Below are 20,561 nucleotides of genomic sequence, written 5' to 3'. Positions count from 1 at the left end.
CCCAGTCTCGGCTGAAACGCTGTTACTGTCATGCCAGCCCTGAAGTTTGACGCGGGTACCGGACATTTCATTGAACGCTGTTTCATCGAACGCCTTTCATCCAATAAGTGCACATTTCGTCGAAAGCAGAGTCAACGAACGCTGCTTCATCGTATTTTGCTTTACTGAACTTTGAAGTATTAGAGTACTTTCGATGTTTTAGAGCGCAGCTCTTAGGCGCCCGTTTCCGGCTTGAGCGGCGTCGGTGTCGGCGTTGCCGTCGCCGTCGGCGTAACCGCGCGGTGCATTATGGGTAAATTTCCCCGCTAAATCTAGCGGAAAAAACTCCCCGCTAAATCTAGCGAAAAAATTCCCCGCTAAACTTATCGGAAAACATCTCCTTGTTAAATCTAGCAGAAAAATTTCCCCTCTAAATCTAGCGGAAATATTTCTCCGCTAAATCTAGCGGATAAAATTCCCCACTAAATCTGGCGGAAAAATTTCCCCGCTAAATCTAGGAGAAAAGAGTTTCGCCGCTAAATCCAGCGGAAAAATTTCCCGGCTAAATCTGGCAGAAAAAATTCCCCGCTAAATCTAGCGGAAAAAATTCCTTGCTAAATCTAGCGGAAAAATTCCCCCGCTAAATCTAGCGAAAAACTTCCCCGCTAGATCTAGCGGAGATATTTCCCCGCTGAATCTAGCGGAAAAAATTTTCCGCTAAATATAGCAGAAAACTTTCCCCCTTATATTTAGCGGAAACAATTCCCTGCTAAATCCAGCGGAAAAAATTCCTTGCTAAATCTAGCGGCAAAAATTCCTTGCTAAGTCTTGCGAAAAAAAATCCCCGCTAAACCTAGCGGAAAACATTTACCCGCTAAATCTAGCGGAAACATTTCCCTGCTAAATCTAGCGAAATGATTTCCCCGCTAAATCTAGCGGAAAAAATTCCCCACTAAATCTAGCGAAAAAAATTTCCCCGCTAAATCTAGCGGAAAAAACACCCCGCTAAATCTAGCGAAAAAATTCCCCACTAAACTTATCGGAAAACATCTCCTTGTTAAATCTAGCAGAAAAATTTCCCCGCTAAATCTAGCGAAAATATTTCTCCGCTAAATCTAGCGGATAAAATTCCCCACTAAATCTGGCGGAAAAATGTCCCCACTAAATCTAGGAGAAAAGAGTTTCGCCGCTAAATCCAGCGGAAATATTTCCCGGCTAAATCTGGCAGAAAAAATTCCCCGCTAAATCTAGCGGAAAAAATTCCTTGTTATATCTAGCGGAAAAATTCCCCCGCTAAATCTAGCGAAAAACTTCCCCGCTAAATCTAGCGGAGAAATTTCCCCGCTGAATCTAGCGGAAAACATTTCCCGCTAAATATAGCGGAAAAGTTTCCCCGTTATATCTAGCGGAAACAATTCCCTGATTTGGCAGCGGAATTTTTTCCGCTGCCAAATCCAGCGGAAAAAATTCCTTGCTAAATCTAGCGGCAAAAATTCCTTGCTAAGTCTCGCGAAAAAAATTCCCCGCTAAACCTAGCGGAAAATATTTGCCCGCTAAATCTAGCGGAAAAATTTCCCTGCTAAATCTAGCGAAATGATTTCCCCGCTAAATCTAGCGGAAAAAATTCCCCACTAAATCTAGCGGAAACATTTCCCCGCTAAATCTAACAGAAAAGGTTTCCCCGCTTAATCTAGTGGAAAAACTTTTTCTGGGGGGGTCACGTGACCTAGGGGTCACGCGACTTCCCCCCCACAAAGGTAAACATGACTCCCCTCTCCCCCCTGAACAGGTGACCCTCACTACCCTTCCCTCCACGTCCTCAAGAGCTGCGCTCGAATTCGGCGTTACAAGGAGCTGTAAACGGCTTTCATTTTTTTTTCTTTGCTCTTAAAATTGTTTTGACGCTGCTGTCGAATCCCTAAAAGTAGAACTACTGCCCCTGTTGTTTTTTTCACTTAAATGTTGGTTACTGAATCATAGAGCCTTCTTATTTTGTGTTTGACCGTTTACATGTGGCTTCAATATAACATAGGAGAATAACCATAGTGTGAAAATTCGGCAGGCCTAGAATTCTGTCGACCGCAAGAAATAAACAAGTTGGGGAGATACCTGTTTGTTTTTTTTTTGTTTTTTTTTCTGTTTCATGCGACATAGAGACGGGTCACGGCTTCAAAGATGGCTCCGTCTTAATACGAGTTACGTTTCAAAGAAGAACACACGCCCTTGAAGGGACGTTTGTTCGCACCGATTATCACCGTTTTAAAAAGCAATACTGTCAGTGTTCCCGTTTTCTATGAGCCACATTGAAAAAGAAGTCATAATTTACTATAAAAAATGGAAATAGCAGAAACAATGAGGGTTTCTTATTAGTAGTTCATTTACTCCACTAAAATGCATTTTATAAATTCTAATGATTAGAACACTCCTATTCTTTCGGTCCAAAAATCAATTATTTCATATATACTGTTCAAGTAGGCGGTGTTTGTTGCGACGGCTTCGATGAAACGTCGCTCGATGAAATGGCGTTGGATAAAATAGCGCTCGATGAAATGGCGTTCGATGAAATAGCGGTCCATTAAACGGCGTTGAATGAAATATCAGGACCCAGTTTGGCGCAACTCAGTTCTTTGTTCTGGGACTGCAAGATTGGCGTACATAATTTTAAGGTGGGCTGGTTAGTTTGGCATACCCTTGCGCTGCATATATTCAGTCTTGTAATCCATGCCCACTAAAAAACAAAGCCTGTCCCGAACGTCATGAATCCACGGATCACGTCTAGCTTGCGTTGGTATCGTCGCTAGCGCACCTCGCAGCGGCTCATACAAGCACGACCCTGGGACTTGGTGACGTCAAGACGGGCGCGCCTGCGGCTTAGGGGCAACTCTCGTGGAACCTGTGTGTGCCGCTTGTGGTAGGGCGGGATCCACTTACGATGACGTCATGCGCAGCCCTTGTCCTATAACTGGGTTACGTCCATGCGCTCGACTGAGCGAATGGGCGCGTGGACGCTTCTACGATGACCCGAACCCAAGAGAAACCTTTGAGTCGTGAGGGCCTACGCTTGCACGGAGTACCGGCAAACTGAGCTGGCATGATGCAAGGAATGTGGACCGAATGAACACCGAATAAACAATTAGCTTATGCATGCACCAGCCCGCCGTGCTTTGACATGCTGAAAACAACAAAAGCCAAGGGTCGATGACGTCGTATCCTTTTTGCAAAGGGATAAGCAGTACGTGGTCCAGACGATGAGACCTTTCGGGCAAAGATGCAATAATCAAAGAGCCCACGTAAAATCACTCCCCGACCTCTCCCTCTCAAAACATTTGAGTATTTCCGGCCACTCATGCGATCAGCTCGAGGTGACATTTGTACCATCTGGTTTTAAAACTAACCGGGATCGCGAACAGAGGGAGTCATATTTAATTTACAACACTATTAAAGCTGGGATCAATAAACTCCCTGAGATAATGACATTCGTGCACACAATAAACACATCTTGAGCAGTCATATCGCTCTAACGGGCCATAATCACCCCTCCTCTTTTCTCTCTTTAAGATCATTACGTGAAAACATTTTTCAACGGCAATCGCCGTGTTGTGCCTTCTTGGTCGGGCCAGGCGTAAAAAATTAATTTCGAAACTTTTGCAGCCGTGACGTTTTAAGCTTTATTTCCGCCCTGTTTCGCACTTGCTTATATAATTTTACTAATTCAGAACCTGGTGGGCCCTAAGACGATTTTGTACCGCGGACACCCTGCTCTCTGTGTGTCGATGAGGCAGCGGCCGACCCGATGCTCTGATCCGTATGAGGGGCGACTCATTGCTCGTTTAACCTGCGGTTCTGTTCATTTCATAATTCTGTTGAGTGTCAGTGCTGATCAATCGCATCACCTTTTTCAAGCAGCCGTTATTTCTGCAGCTAATATATATATATATATATATATATATATATATGTATATATATCGTAAAAACGAGGTAAATGCTTTAAAACGTATTTATTGGACGACGTTCCGAGCGGGGCCCGCTCTTCATCAGGTCCTAATGTTGTATATATATATATATATATATATATAGGGTGCTTTTTTTTAAACTTAACATAATTTTTTTTCAAAATCCATAAGAGCTAGGTGAATGCGGTCTGCCCAGGTGAGGTATACGGCCAGGGGGACATAATATAGGAGGCTAATCGTAACGATCAGTCGGTTAATTAGGTAAAATTTGTTAATGAACTTTTTAATTCATGAAAATAGGCATATAGTTCCAATTAGAAACTTGCTGGGCGTCATCGAAAACCCCTAAATCAGTCATCCTCAGAAAGACTATGAGCGCGTGAGGAGCGTAGTAGTGCACTAAAGTTAGCACTCGTGGAGCACGTACATAGCTAGCGGTTGCGATAAGGCGCGGGCCCGCGCAATTTTTCTGTCTCTTATCTAGCCCCAGCCTTGTGCTTGCTCCACGAACGGTAACTTTAGTGCACAACTACTCTTCTCACGCGTTCAAAATCGTTCTGAAAATTACTGATTTAGTGGTTTTCGATGACGCTGAGCAAGTTTATATTTGGAACTATATCTCTCTTTTCGTGAATTAAAAAGTTAATTAACGAATTTTAACTAATTAGCCGACTGATTGTTGCCCCCTATACTATGCCCCTCTGGCCGTAGAACTCACCTGCGCAGACCGCATTAACCTAACTTTCATGGTTTCTTTTTAAAAATTCTGTTAAGTTAAAAAAATCACCATATATATATATATATATATATATATATATATATATATATATATATATGGGTGATTTCATCTAAATTCAGGCACGGATTTTGGGTCAAATTTTTAATTTTGACGGAAAAAAAATATATGTTTGGGGCGATTCCTATATTAAAAGAAGACGCAAACGGCAATGTCGTCGGATTTTTTGTTCTCAAGTTATGGACAGTTGAAGCGGCCAAGGTGAAAACGGACGTTTTTCCAGCTTATCGGAGGTGCCATTATTCACTCCCTCCCTTTTCCCTAACACTTACGCTACATCAATATAACTTTTTGGGAACACTCTAGACATAGGCTTTTTCATGTTAATAAGGCGTCTAGGTCATAGCATTATTAATGATGTTTTTTTATTTGTCAAACCGGCTCTCTGCGACGATATTTGACGAAGTTCAGCAAGCTGTGCTGTGTGATCTGATCAACATATTTTTTATGATCTTTATATCACCGTAAAGCTCCAATTAGGCTCTTGCTTTTGAGTCTAAATTCAATGTTTTGCAATAAGTAGATGATTCGCTACATGTCCCTGAAGAACAAAAATTTCGAAAAACTGGCATATTTGAAGTCGATTTTCTAAAAAAAAAAAAAAAAAACTTTCGTCATTCTTGTCCAGCTCGCTTGCACCTTTGCATTTAATTGCATTATAATCATAACTTTTTATTTATTTTATTTTTTTATTCACAGTTATTTAATATAGCAGTCCACTAGAAACTACCAGTAGAGATTGTAATATATTGTTTGTATGGCCGCTATTAAGACTCGAATCTCGTGCTATGAGCGTTTTGAACGGGACTTCGCACAGACGTTCAGCTTAGCAAAATTTTGGCCTATGTAAGGTTTTCTATTTATCGTTAGCAGTTACCTCAATATCCGACCATAGACATTAATAAAATTTGGAGTAGTGTACTTAAAAAGTTTACTTCGAAGTCCGTATCCACAAGTGCGGGCGCAGCGCTTACTTCCTCCCAATACGGAGGAATGCAGATCGTTAGAGAGTTCCTCTCAGGCCTTTTGCTTTTGGCTTTGAGCTTGAAGTACCGAACTTGACATGTAATTGTCATATTTTCTTATGTCAAACAGATATGCAGTGCATATGTATATGTACGATTTGGTATCTGAAGATAGGAAGTATGGTTTATTTTGTGCGCGTACAGACTCTTTCGTAAAATTACAAGCATTTCGTGGCGTGTAAGGCTTTAAACGTGTTAGTCATGTGTTTAGGTTTCATTTCTATTTTCAGTGATTCATGCCCGGTTACTTAGACTTTTCCCTCTTGACTTAAGTTTGTTCGGGAGTCTAGATGTTACCTATCTCCTCCGTCAATACATAGGGCGAAGCTCACACACCTTGCAAATCACGCCAGTGCCAAGTAAATAAATATTATTCGGACAAATATTGTTGCTTCACTGGCTTTTACGCTGCGAAATTGAGGTAAGTACTAACATTAAATAGAAAACCTTACATAGGTCAAAATTCTGCTCAGCTGAGCGTCTATGCGAAGCCATGTTCAAACCTCACAGAGCACGAGATTCGAGTCCTAATAGCGGCCGTACAAACAATATATTACAATGTATGTTGGTAGGTCCTGGCAGATAACTATCATACCTAACTGTAAATAAAAAATAAAAGTAATAAAAGGTGGGTATTTTTAGAAAATCGACTTCAAACTTGCAAGTTCGAAGTCGATTTTCTAAAAAAAAAAAAACCCTTTATTTATTTCATTTTTTTTAAGGTAGCATAGCAGTCTGCCAGGACCTACCAACAGAAATTGTAATATATTGTTTGTATGGCTGCTATTGGGACTCGAATTTCGTGCTGTGAGAGTTTTGAACGGGACTTCACACAGACGCTCAGCTGAGCAGAATTTTTACGTATGTAATGTTTTCTATTTAATGTTAGTACTTACCTCAATATCTCAGCGTAAAAGCCAGTGAAGCAACAATATTTGTCCCAATAATATTTATTTACTTGGCACTGGCGTGATTTGCAAGGTATGTGCATGAGCTTCGCCCTATGTATTGACGGAGAAGATAGGTAACATCTAAACTCCCGGACAAACTTAGGTCAAGAAGAAAAAGTCTAAGTAACCCGGCATGACTCACTGAAAATAGAAATGAAACCTAAACACATGACTAACATGTTTGAAGCGTTACACGCTACGAAATGCTTGTTATTTTACGAAAGAGTCCGTACGCGCACAAAATAGCGAGTTTTAGAATAGGGGGCCCCAAAGCTTTGGGTACCCCAAACAGCTCGAGGCATCGCAGTGGGCATGCGCAGAAGTCCTGCGCATGCGCGGTGGGACGCCCCCAGCTGTTTGGGGCACCCAAAGCTGTGGGGCCCCCTATTCTAAAACTCGCTAATAAACCGTACTTCCTAAGCGTCAGATACTAAATTGTACATATGTATATGCACTGTATATCTTTTTGACATAAGAAAATATGACAATTACATGTGAAGTTCGGTATTTCAAACTCAAAGCCAAAAGCAAAAGGCCTGAGAGGAACTCTCTAACGATCTGCATTCCTCCGTATTGTGAGGAAGTAAGCGCTGCGCCCGCGCTTGTAGATACGGACTTCGAAGTAATTTTTTTTAAGTACACTACTTTAAATTTTATTAATGTTTATGGTTGAATGTTGAGGTAACTGCTAACGATAAATAGAAAACCTTACATAGGCCAAAATTCTGCTAAGCAGAGCGCCTGTGCGAAGTCCCGTTCAAAACGCTCATAGCACGAGATTCGAGTCTTAATAGCGGCCATACAAACAATATATCACAATCTCTACTGGTAGTTTCTAATAGACTGCTATATTAAATAACTGTGAATAAAAAATAAAGGAAATAAAAAGTGTTTTTTTTTTGTTTTTTTTTTAGAAAATCAACTTCAAACTTGCCAGTTTTTCGAAATTTCCGTTCTTCAGGGACATGTAGCGAATCATCTACTTATTGCAAAGCATTGAATTTAGACTCAAAAGCAAGAGCCTAATTGGAGCTTTACGGTGATATAAAGATCATAAAAAATATGTTGATCAGATCACACAGCACAGCTTGCTGAACTTCGTCAAATATCGTCGCAGAGAGCCGGTTTGACAAATAAAAAAACATCATTAATAATGCTATGACCTAGACGCCTTATTAACATGAAAAAGCCTATGTCTAGAGTGTTCCCAGAAAGTTATATTGATGTAGCGTAAGAATTAGAGAAAAGGGAGGGAGTGAAATATGGCACCTCCGATAAGCTGGAAAAACGTCCGTTTTCACCTTGGCCGCTTCAACTGTCCATAACTTGAGAACAAAAAATCCGACGACATTGCCGTTTGCGTCTTCTTTTATTATAGGAATCGCCCCAAAACACATATTTTTTTTTCCGTCAAAATTAAAAATTTGACCCAAAATCCGTGCGTGAGTTGAGATGAAATCACCCATATATATATATAGGTGATTGAGTGGCTAAAACACGCAGACGCGTGCTTTAGGGGCGATACATATATATATATATAAATATATATATATATATATATATATATATATATATATATATATATATATATATATATATATATATATATAAATATATATATATATATATATATATATATATATATATATATATATATATATGTGTGTGTGTGTGTGGTAGTCCAAGTCACCAGGTCGATCTAATATGAACCGTAAAAATCAACGCCTGCCCGTAGCCATCTAAACTTTTCTTCAAAAGTGTATTTCACACGTCGGTTTTTCCTTGTAAAATTACAAAGCGTAGTTCTCTTTTAGTACAAAAAATAGGGCCAAGAAACCTGCCAGAGTCGACGGCAGGCGGCGACCCAGACGTCCAAGTCCAGTAGTGTTTGGCGTTCGTATTGATAGATGGCGTCGGGAGCAGCGTCTGAAGGTGCAGCCGACCAGCGAAAGAAAGCAGGCGTCTGAAGGTGCAGCCGACCAGCGAAAGAAAGCAGACTACACGCAGACTGTTGGCAGCGAAAGCGCCGCCGTTATGCAGACGCGTGTTTCAGGGGCGAAGCTCCTTAGGGTCTAACCCTGTCCATCCGGCGTCCGTGCTCACATCGATTGCACTGCCTCCGGGATCGGTCCACTTTGAAAAACAAAACGTACGCCCGCACCTGGGTTCGAACTCAGGACAGCTTGCTTACAAGGCAGACGTCTGAATCAATACGCTGTACTCTCTTTTTATTTTCTCTATTTCCTGTTAATATAGGGCGGTTCAAGTCACCATGCTTGATCTAAAATGGACCGTAAAAATCGACGCCTGCACGTAGAACTTTAAACTTTTCGTCAAAAGTGTATTTCACAGGTCGGTTTTTTCTTGTAAAATTAGAAAGCGTAGCTCTCTTTCTGTAAAAAATAAGGCCAAGAAACTTGCCAGGGTCTACGGCAGGCAGCGACGCAGACGACAGGAATCGAGTAGTGGGGTGTGTTTGGCGTTCGTATTGATAGATGGCGTCGGGAGCAGTGTCTGAAGGTGCTGCCGACCAGCGAAAGAAAGCAGACGACACGCAGACGAAAGCCGTTGGCAGCCAAAGCGCCACTGTTATGCAGACGCGTTTTTTTTTTTTACTTTAAGTTTTGCTTTTATTGTCCGCATTTATTTTTTAACCGAAAGTACATTTCAAAAGGATTATGTTCATTTTAATAAACCACGGTGGTCGCGAGCCGTCGCGATAAGGAGGTAGTGCCATCTACCTGTACGAACGCCAGACACACCCGCTGCTGGATTCCTGTCGTCTGCGTCGCTGCCCGCCGTAGACCCTGGCAAGTTTCTCGGCCTTATTTTTTAGCGACAGAAAGCTACGCTTTGTAATTTTACAAGAAAAAAAACCGACCTGTGAAATACACCTTTGACGAAAAGTTTAGATTGGTACGTGGAGGCGTCGATTTCTACGGTCCGTTCTAGATCGAGCCTGGTGACTTGAACCACCCTATATATTGGCGACAAAACACACGCACACACGTACACTTGAAGAATGTTAAAACAAAAGGAAACAAGTCAGCCACTTATGGCTAACGCAATTGCGTTAAAATCTTTTCAGACACACTAATTCATTGAGAATCGGCAGCCAGTCCGGAGGTTCAGACATTGCTCGACAGACTTCCCGGATATATGCTACATTTTCTATAAAATTTTCTCTTACGGTGCGCGCATTGACATCCGCATGGCGTACACTCATTCTCGTCTTCCATAGACTATGGAGGCCGAGAAGCACGAACATGTCATAAGGGACACCATTCTCGTTCTCGACAGGTAAAAATGGATGCCTTGTGCAGTTAGAGGAAGGTCTTTCTTCAGCGTACGCTGAAGAACGTCCCAGTGGAATATGGCGTCCGAACATTCTATGAAGACGTGTTCAATCGACTCAAGTTTTTTATATAGGACGCAAATTATAGACCACGGTACAAAAATGCCTTTGTCCTTCAGCCAAGGCTTGACTGGCAGGACGCCACTATGCAATTGAAAGAAAAAAGACTTCACGAAAGGCTTAACCGGCTTTTTTTTTACGCTTTTTAGAACATCCTGCCCATCGCCCCCGCAGTACAATGACCTGTAGAGGGGCACTGGTAACAAAACATCCACTAAAGCTTTATACAGTCTTTTCCGAGTGACTGAACTGAGGTAATCAAAAGAAAAACGTACCTTTAGCATTTGAAATGAAAGAACAACTTCGCGCATAAAGCCTTGAGCACTAGAGCCACAATAGGTTACTGGACGAAACTACGCAATCCGCCAACGCATTTCGTAATCGCACCTGCAACACAGTACGCAAGAATACATCATTTTGGTCGCGTAAAAACATAAACCTAGACACAATCTGCCGAATAAACAGGTGCGACAATACCAGGCCACCACTCTGAACAGCGCGAAACAAATTTGTACGAGTAGAACGCTCCCAGACTGAACCCCAGATAAAGACTGCAAAAACTCTGTGCAACTTTTGTACGCTGAGGCGCGACATAGCGGTAACCTGCAGTAAATACCACACTTTTGCTTTTAAAGATAAATTACATACGGTAGCACGCGCAAACATCGACAAGTCCCTACCCTTCCAATTCTCCGCTCTTTCTCTCACTCTCTCCGTCGCTTCGCTCCACATTTGGGTGCTATCTCTGCAGTGCTCGAGCGGCACACCAAGATATTTCAGGGGACGTCCACTGAACATTCAGAAAGATATGAGGCGTTGTGTCCCCGCTGCCGTGCCAGAAGCCTGCACATATACCCCAATTAATTACACTGCTCGTATTTTTGCCAAAAGGAGGAGGCGACACTAACTGCTTCACGCACGCTTTCTCGGTCAACACAAAAGACATCGTCTGCGTTCGAAAGAAATTTCACTTCGCACGACTGTAACGTGAAGCCACGTATGTTTTCACTGTTGATTATTCTCAAACAAAAAGGCTCCAAATAGATCGCAAAGAGCAAGGGAGACAGGGGACATCATTGCCTTACGGACGAATGAACGTTCCCACCGACACTCAGATTTTTGTTGACTATAGCGATGTCGTACACCCGGCATTTTTAAACCATCTGGAATTGCAGAACCTACATTCGCATGCTCTAAAATTCGAAAAAGAACTTCATGGGACACGCGACCAAATGCCTTCGCTAGGTCTAGCTGTAACATCGCTACTCGGCGTTCAAAGGTGTCACAGCATTCAATGACACTCCTGGCAACGTGGATATTCGTAAAAACTGTGCGGCCTTTAATACCGCATGTCTGGTGCGGCCCGACGAGACGTTTTATAGCATTTTGCAATCGTCTAGCCAGGACCTTCATAAAAATTTTGTAGTCTACATTCGTTAAAATACGCTGCACTCTAGCTTTGCATGTAGCCGCTTAACGTCTATACAGGAGAAGGCGCTGCGTTCAAATGCGTACATAATCGCGTTAAACTTTGCATACATTGGCTCAACGTTTATAGACGAAAGGGCGCTGCGGTCAAGTGCTCAACTGCGTATATAACCACGGTCCATACCACACATTCTTTTTCTGACTTGGACCGTTCACTTAAGCGGTGAAAATGCGTTCCCACGGCTTCAAGCGGATGCAAGTTGATCCGCTAGAAAAACCACTGGCTCTGCATTTCACTGACCATAAAGCAGTAATAATGAAGTCGAAACGCAACCCGGAACTCAGCACTACCTATGAGCAATAGAAAAAAAAATCAGCACCATCAACACTACCTATGAACAATAAAATCATTATCATCAGAACCACCAGATCTTCGCCCCAATGAGCATCACTCAACACGTGGAGATGCGGCCGCTTTTTTACTTTGAGTTTCGCTTTTATTTTCCGAATTTATTTTTAAACCAAAGGTTCATTTTAAAAAAGATTATGTTCATCTTAATAAACCACGGTGGTCACGAGCCGTCGGGATAAGGAGGTAGCGCCATCTATCAATACGAACGCCAAACACACCGTGCTATTGGACCGCTCTCGTTGGCGTCGCTGCCCGCCATAGACCTTGGCAAGTTTGTTGGGCGTATGTTTTACAGAAAGAGAGCTACGCTTTGTACTTTTACAAAAAAAAAACCGAACTGTGCAATACGTATCCTAAAAATGTATCACGATAGGAATCAGAAGTACATTTTAAAAGTATTTGCAAATACGAATACGCCGAGACAAGTAAGAACAAGTAATATACCAATACTAAAATGCATGTACAAAAATGTATCGCGATGCGTAGCATAACTACATTAAAAAAGCAGCATTAAAAATTGCAAGCACTGGACACGCATCGTAAAAGCTAATATAGGAATCCCAAATTACTTGCAAAAAACTGTTTCAAGATGCGTATCAGAATTTCCTTTTTAAATAATGAAGTATTCCTAATACAAATTCTTGAAGACAAGTCAGGGACAGCTAATATGTCAATACTCAAATATTCTATACCTTGTTTTAGCAATGCAAACACAAAATTAAAACAGCGCAAACGAACACAAGGACAAGTAGAAGAAGGGACACAGACACAGCGCTGACTCACGACTTTCTTTCTTTCTCATCTTTTTTAAAACATATCAACATAAGAAAACAAGAAATGAAAAATAAAAGAAGAAGAATCCAGCATGTAGGACATCCTCTCTGTCATATGCCATCTGAGGAATTTTTTTGCACAAACTATACATTATATACCATAACAACAAAAAAAAAAATTAAAAAAGAAGGAAGTAAATAGTAGGAAAAGATATAACTATACATCATTCCACCTCAGGCCTGAGCAAAGCCAAAAACCACAGCGCGAGCCCTAATGCTCTGTGCGTACCTGTCTTGCACGCGGCCTCTTGGTATGTCGGAACCCTTTTCTGGCTGCATGTAGGCACGCGCCTGTGGTTATAGGATCACTCCCATGGAAGCAGATAGAAAGTATTAAACAAACGTGCCGAAACTCCGAAGAACCTCGAACTCTTCCCTGTATAACGTCACTGACTCTGAACAGACGCATAGATCGGGACCGTGTTGTCGAATGTAAAAAGCTTCATAAATTTCCCTTGCCATTTTTTGTTAATGTTTAGCCAAAATTTCAATGTCACTTAACCGAGGGGAACAACCACACCTATCACAATGAATGGCTAGGTGACCCGAAGGTGAAGACCTCAAAGACAGGTAATGCTCCCGAGCTCGAACATTATACATCTGCCCGTCTGCCCAATACACACTTTACCACATGAAAAGGGTATTTTATAAACGACCCCCACAGCACAAACTACATATTTCATGCGATGGTTTATTCCACACCCTACACGCTGAAGTCCTGCTCTCTCAATGAACGCACACAAACGAGATAACTTGGAAGGTGCTGAAAGGACTATGGGAACCTCGTATTTAACAGCCACTTTTTTGATCCTGTGGGAAAAACTGTGCAAATATGGTATTACCACCGGTCGAGAGGCATGCTTTTGTCTAACATTGTCAAGTATGTTAAGGGGATTCCTGAATAATTTCAAAAGTGACTCCGCTACCCCCACTATGACAACTTTCGGGAAACCCGCTTTTGTTAACCTATCGACTTGAGCCACAAAGCTGTTGAAACTTCTGTGAACACAGGATTTCAATAAAGAAGCTCTCAAACATGATTTTGCAATAGCTCTTTTTACAACTTTTGAGTGCGTAGATTCATAGCTAAGGAGGGACTTTTTTGTTCTAGGCTCATAAGCCCAGCACAGGTGACTCATTTCAAGACGAATGTTGAGGTCCAAAAATTCCAAAGCTTTTTTAGTTGGAACCTCATTCGTAAACCGCAGACCTCCAGAGCACTTCCGAAAGGTGTCTAATAACTCTGAGACCAAGTCAGCACTTCGTGAGCCCTGCTTAGGTTTAAACACCACCAAATAATCGTCAACATACCTGAAGACTTTCAAAAAACGATCATCTAACCTTTCTGCAATAGCACAATCACAACCTGCTAGGTAGATGTCACTCAGTATGGGAGCAACACTAGACCCAATGAGGGTCCCGGATTTTTGCAGAAACGTGTTGCCCTCAAAAGAAATAAAAGTAGAATTTAAGTAAAAGCGGAGAAGATCCAAAAACTTTTCCACAGCAATACCAGTCGAATTCTGGAAGACACAGAACCGTTTAAGTCAATGCAAAGTTGAACCGCTTCAATGAGACCTCCATGAGAAATAGAGTAGAAAAGGCCTTCTAGGTCAATCGAAACCAGATCACAAGTTCCAGGGTTGTCATTGCTTCGATAATCTACCGATTCTTCAGAGTTTCGAATTAAAAAAGAATCATTTAACTTCAAGGAAGATAGGTGATGCTGGAGATACTCGAGACATGCAGCTGCCATGACTCTCTCTCTGTGTAACGATCGCCCTGAACAACATAGTGTCCTTATGGGTCTTCACAGAGAAGAAAACCTCCAGATTGAGACCACGAGCCGCCTAGACAGACTTCCAGAGCCTTTCTAAACAAAGCTGCTTACAAATTTGCTCAGCACGCGTCTTCACCTTGCCCAGGACCACATCTGGAACAGTCTCGAAGTATCTCCAGCATCACCTATCTTCTTTGAAGTTAACTGATCATTTTTTTAATTCCAAACTCTGAAGAATTGGTAGATTATCTAAGCAATGACAACCCTGGAACTTGTGATCTGCTTTCTATTGACGTGGAAGACCTTTTCTACTCTATTCCTCATGGAGGTCTCATTGAAGCGGTTCAACTTTGCATTGACTTAAACGGTTCTGTTGCCTTCCAGAATTCGACTGGTATTGCTGTGGAAAAGTTTTTGGATCTTCTCCGCTTTTACTTAAATTCTACTTTTATTTCTTTTGAGGGCAACACGTTTCTGCAAAAATCCGGGTTCTGCATTGGGTATAGTATTGCTCCCATATTGAGTGACATCTACCTAGCAGGTTGTGATTGTGCTATTGCAGAAAGGTTAGATGATCGTTTTTTTTTTTTAAAGTCTTCAGGTGTGTTGACGATTACCTGGTGGTGTTTAAACCTAAGCAAGGCTCACGAAGTGCTGACTTGCTCTCAGAGTTATTAGACACCTTTCGGGAGTGCTCTGGAGGTCTGCGGTTTACGAATGAGGTTCCAACTAAAAAAGCTTTGCAATTTTTGGACCTCAACATTCGTCTTAAAATGAGTCACCTGTGCTGGGCTTATCACCCTAGAACAAAAAAAGTCCCTCCTTAGCTATGAATCTACGCACTCAAAATTTGTAAAAAGAGCTATTGCAAAATTATGTTTGAGAGCTTCTTTATTGAAATCCTGTGTTCACAGAAGTTTCAACAGCTTTCTGGCTCAAGTCGATAGGTTAACAAAAGCGGGTTTCCCGAAACTTGTCATAGCGGGGGTAGCGGAGTCCCTTTTAAAATTATTCAGGAATCCCCTTAACATACTTGACAATGTTAGACAAAAGCCTGCCTCTCGACCGGTGGTAATACCATATTTGCACAGTTTTTCCCACAGGATCAAAAAAGTGGCTGTTAAATACGAAGTTCCCATAATCTTTTCAGCACCTTCCAAGTTATCTCGTTTGTGCGCGTCCATTGAGAGACCAGGACTTCAGCGTGTAGGGTGTGGAATAAACCATCGCATCAAATATGTAGTTTGTGCTGTGGGGGTCGTTTATAAAATACCCTTTTCATGTGGTAAAGTGTATATTGGGCAGACGGGCAGATGTATTAATGTTCGAGCTCGGGAGCATTACCTGTCTTTGAGGTCTTCACCTTCGGGTCACCTAGCCATTCATTGTGATAGGTGTGGTTGCTCCCCTCGGTTAAGTAACATTGAAATTTTGGCTAAACATTCACAAAAAATGGCAAGGGAAATTCATGAAGCGTTTTACATTCGACAACACGGTCCCGATCTATGCGTCTGTTCAGAGTCAGTGACGTTATACTGTGAAGAGTTCGAGTTTCTTCGGAGTTTGGGCACGTTTGTTTAATACTTTCTTTCTGCTTCCATGGGAGTGATCCTATAACCACAGGCGCGTGCCTACATGCAGCCAGAAAAGGGTTCCGACATACCAAGAGGCCGCGTGCAAGACAGGTACGCACAAAGCATTAGGGCTCGCGCTGTGGTTTTTGGCTTTGCTCAGACCTGAGATAGAAATATGTATAGATATATCTTTTCCTACCATTTACTTCCTTCTTTTTTTAATTTTTTTTGTAATGGTATATAATGTATAGTTTGTGTAAAAAATTCCTCAGATGGCATATGACAGAGAGGATGTCCTACATGCTGGATTCTTCTTTTATTTTTCATTTCTCGTTTTCTTATATTGATATGTTTTAAAAAGATGAGAAAGAAAGTAAGTCGTGAGTCAGCGCTGTGTACTGTGTCCCTTCTTATACTTGTCCTTTTGTTCGTTTGCGCTGTTTTATTTCTATGTTTACAATGCATCACCGACTAGCCCACCTCCAAACATTACTTGTTTTAGCAAAGCAGTTCTCTTCAGTTTCGTGGAATTTTGTCGGAGTGACACGGTGCTTTATCTTGAAGAAATTGCAGGGACGTCGTGTGCTTATTGCATTAGATGGATTAGGAGGCGCTGTTGGGGGGGGGGGGGGGGACTGTGAAACCCTGCTAAATTTACTTCGTCTTGTTCCTTTATGCACAAGGAGACAGGGGAGACATATTTTTGTTTATGGTGGAGAATGTCATAATTGATGCATCCTCACTTCTGAACCTTTTGACGGTCGACAAGGCTACTTTTTCCCTAAAAGATGTTTCCCATTGTTTTCTTGGCGACGTTCTTTTGTTTTTTCTGAACTATCTAGTTGGAGCACGTACATTGCTTCCGAGTTGTTTAAGTTTAGAAGCATAAAATGAAAATATAGAAGGGGAAAAGTTCTTACCTTTCTTGGATTCGGTTTTGTTGTGGCGCCTTCGCTAAATTCCAGCGGCATTAGATTCCTAACCAGATGTATTTTACAGAACTTCTCTGTCGAGTGATCTGTTCTCATCCTCTAAATATTATTCCGAAAAGCTCTCGAAGTCTATAGCAGAAAAGCCATTGGCACCACCGTACGTATTAAAAAGAAAATACAAAAAAAAGAACACTGAGGTTTTACAATAGTGTCAAAAAACCACGATTCCATTATTTTTTTTCAGTGAGTTACATTTTCATTAGCCATTTTAATGACTTGTACAACTCGGCCATCAAGCCGCTCGTAAAAGCTGGAACAGTCATTTCAACGACAGTGCACTGCACGCCGAACTAAAGGGATGCACGAATATACGCTTTTTAGTGCGTCCCTTTGTAGCTGAAAGAAGTATGCCGACGCTCTCAACACGCACTGCAGTTTGTTTTTATTTTTCTGTTTTAGTGTTCGAACTTCAGCATTTTCTTTACCTTTTTTGGTGAAGGCTCAGTTGTATTTTTACTGTGCGTTTGGCTGATTTTTGTGTGCGGAATGTTCACTCTCTTAAAGCTCGGACCTGTTTGTTGCGCGATGCGATGTTTATCAGAAGCACATGTTCGAAATACAAACGTACTCGAGATTAGAAATACTCGAAAACAAGTTTTCGAGGCAGATGGTATACCGATACTACAATACATGTATAAAATTCCATCACGATGTGTATCAGAAAGACAGTTTAAAAAAATGTTTAAAACTAGAAATCTTTGAAGAAAATTCCGAGACAATTCCGAGGTGTATCTGGGACAATCTGGGAGGTGCATCAATGTGGGACTCGGGGAACATGCACTTTCTCTTAAGTCAACACCTGGGGGCCATCTTTCTGCGCACGTGAGAGATTGCGGGTGCACACCAATGTTTTCCGAGACAAAGCTGCTTAAGCATTTTAAGGAACGAAAAAAAAAGACTAGAGAGGTGTACGAAGCGTGCAAGATCGCGAATAAGGGCCCAGCCTGTATAAGTGCGCCTTCAATTGCTCTGACGGCGTACTAGCTCGAATCTTTTTTTCTTTTTTTTAATTTTAGTACTAAATTTTAGAGCGCAGCTCTTAGGGGCCCGTTTCCAGCCTGAGCGGCGTCGGCGTCGCCGTTGGCGTCGCCGTCGGCGTCGGCGTCGGCGTAACCGCGCCCCTCCCTCTCCTCCTCCTCCCCCTCCTCTTCCTCTTCCTCCCCCTCCTTCTCCTCCTCTCCTCATTGTGTAGTATGGTCCGGGCGGGTCACGTGACCTCGGGGGGAGGGGGTCACATGACCCGTTTCCAGCCTGTGCGGCGTCGGCGTTGGCGTCGGCGTCGGCGTCGCCCCTCCCCCTCCTCCTCCCCCTCCGCTCCTCCTCCTCCCCCCTCCTCCCCCGCCAAGGTCACGTGACCTCGGGGGGTTACTCCCCTCCCCCGCCGAAGTCACGTGACGGCCCGCCCAAGGTCATGTGATCCCGTCCCCTCGAAGTCACGTGACCCCCCGGACCTCTGCCCTCCTCCTCCTCCCCCTCCTCCTCCTCCCCTCATTGTCTAGTTTGGTTCGGGGGGGAAAGGGTCGCGTAAGAGCACAGCTCTTACGCGACCCTTTCCGGCTTGAGCGGCAAGGAGGAAAGCAGTACGAAGGTGGAGGAGGGGGGGAGGAGAGACGAGGAGGCGGAGGCGAGGGGAGGGGAGGAGCTTGAAGGACGAGGAGATGGTAAAGGAGAGGGAGGGGGAGCAGAAGGGGAGGAGGACTAGCAGGCATGATCACGAGGGAGGAGGAGGAATATACCCTCCACTCCTCCTCCTCAAGAGCTGCGCTCCAATTCGGCGTTACAGGAAGTTGTAAACGGCTTTCACTATTTTTTTCTTCATTTTTCTTTTTGTGAAAGTCAGTACCCTTTGGGTACTGACTTTCGTAATTCGTTTTTCCTGCCTCTGATAGCCAGTGCCATTTGGGTCTCTGTCAACTGTGTAGTTCCCATGTGTATATTTGTACATAGATATATTCACTTGGTTTGGTTAATAATGTATAGGATGGTCCGGGTCACCCGGCTCGATCTAAAATGGACCGTAAAAATTGGCGCCTGCACGTAGCAATCTAAACTTTTCGTCAAAGGTGTATTTCACTGGTCAGTTTTTTCTTGTAAAATTACAAAGCGTAGTTCTTTTTCTGTAAAAAATAAGGCCAAGGAACTTGCCAGAGACTACGGCGGGCAGCGACGCAGACGACAGGGGTTCAGTAGCGGGGTGTGTTTGGCGTTCATATTGATAGATGGCGCTACCTAATTATCGCAACGGCTCGCGACCACCGTGGTTTATTAAAATGAACATAATCTTTTTCAAATGTACCTTCGGTTAAAAAATAAATTCAGACAATAAAAGCAATACTTCAAGTAAAAAAAAACGCGTCTGCATAACGGCGGTGCCTTTACTGCCGACGGATTCCGTCTGTCTGTGTGTCGTCTGCTATCTTTCGCTGGTCGGCTCCACCTTCGGGCGCTGGTCCCGACGCCATTCATCAATACGAACGCCAAAAAGACCCCGCTACTGAACCCCTGTCGTCTGCGTCGCTGCCCACCGTAGACCCTGGCAAGGTTCTCGGCCCCATTTTTTTTACAGAAAGAGAACTAGGTTTTGTAATTCTACTAAAAACAAGAAAAGACGACGTGTGAAATACACCTTTGGCGAAAAGCTTAGATTGCTACGCGCAGGCGACGATTTTTACGGTCCATTTTAGATCGAGCCGGGTGACTTGGACCGCCCTATAGATTGTCATTCCTTTAAGATGGCTTTTAGAGGGAGGTTAACGTTTGTAACTTCCTCTCCCTTCATTAATTCATTAATATTATCGCACTCGACATTCTTTTTTCTCTTTTACTACCTCTTCATTAAAACCTCAGTTGTGAGTCAGCGCTCTTTTCTTCCTGTTGTTTCTTCCTTACCTTATTTGTGCTGCTTAAGTTCATGTGCTGAAGGCGCTTTGTCTAACGGCAATGGGTGGACTAGAATGTATCCCCCTAGTGAGATGTTTGGTGTGCACATTGAAGTAGGCGCTCACCGTCTGAGCCCCTCTCTACTCCGCTGTTATCGAGGCTCCTTGCTGCCTCCAGGTAACGCAGCCTGAATCGAGGATCACGTGCCCTGTCGTTCGGTTTTCATTCCTACCCGATACTACGAGTTTGGCGTTCGTATTGGGGCACGACATCGCCAACGACGCAATGCACTCACCTCTACTTCTACTACAGGTGCTGTCGGTCGCCGGCAGCCCCACTGAGCCCACTGACTACGGTCGCGCATGCCAACGATGGACACCGCAAGATCTGCACGGGAACCAACAAGCCCGGCCGCCTGCTCCATCGCAAACTTGGCCAAAAGTGGAGCCACCCTTCCAACACGGATGGCAACCTGGATCGTCGACGCTTTTCGGCGGGAACACACTGTGCCCGCTATATAAACGACCAGTATACGCCCACTCGT

Source organism: Ixodes scapularis, unplaced genomic scaffold (assembly GCF_016920785.2).
Source record: "Ixodes scapularis isolate PalLabHiFi unplaced genomic scaffold, ASM1692078v2 PGA_scaffold7__128_contigs__length_106722199, whole genome shotgun sequence".
Classification (NCBI taxonomy): domain Eukaryota; kingdom Metazoa; phylum Arthropoda; class Arachnida; order Ixodida; family Ixodidae; genus Ixodes; species Ixodes scapularis.
Note: the sequence above shows the minus strand (reverse complement) of the source record.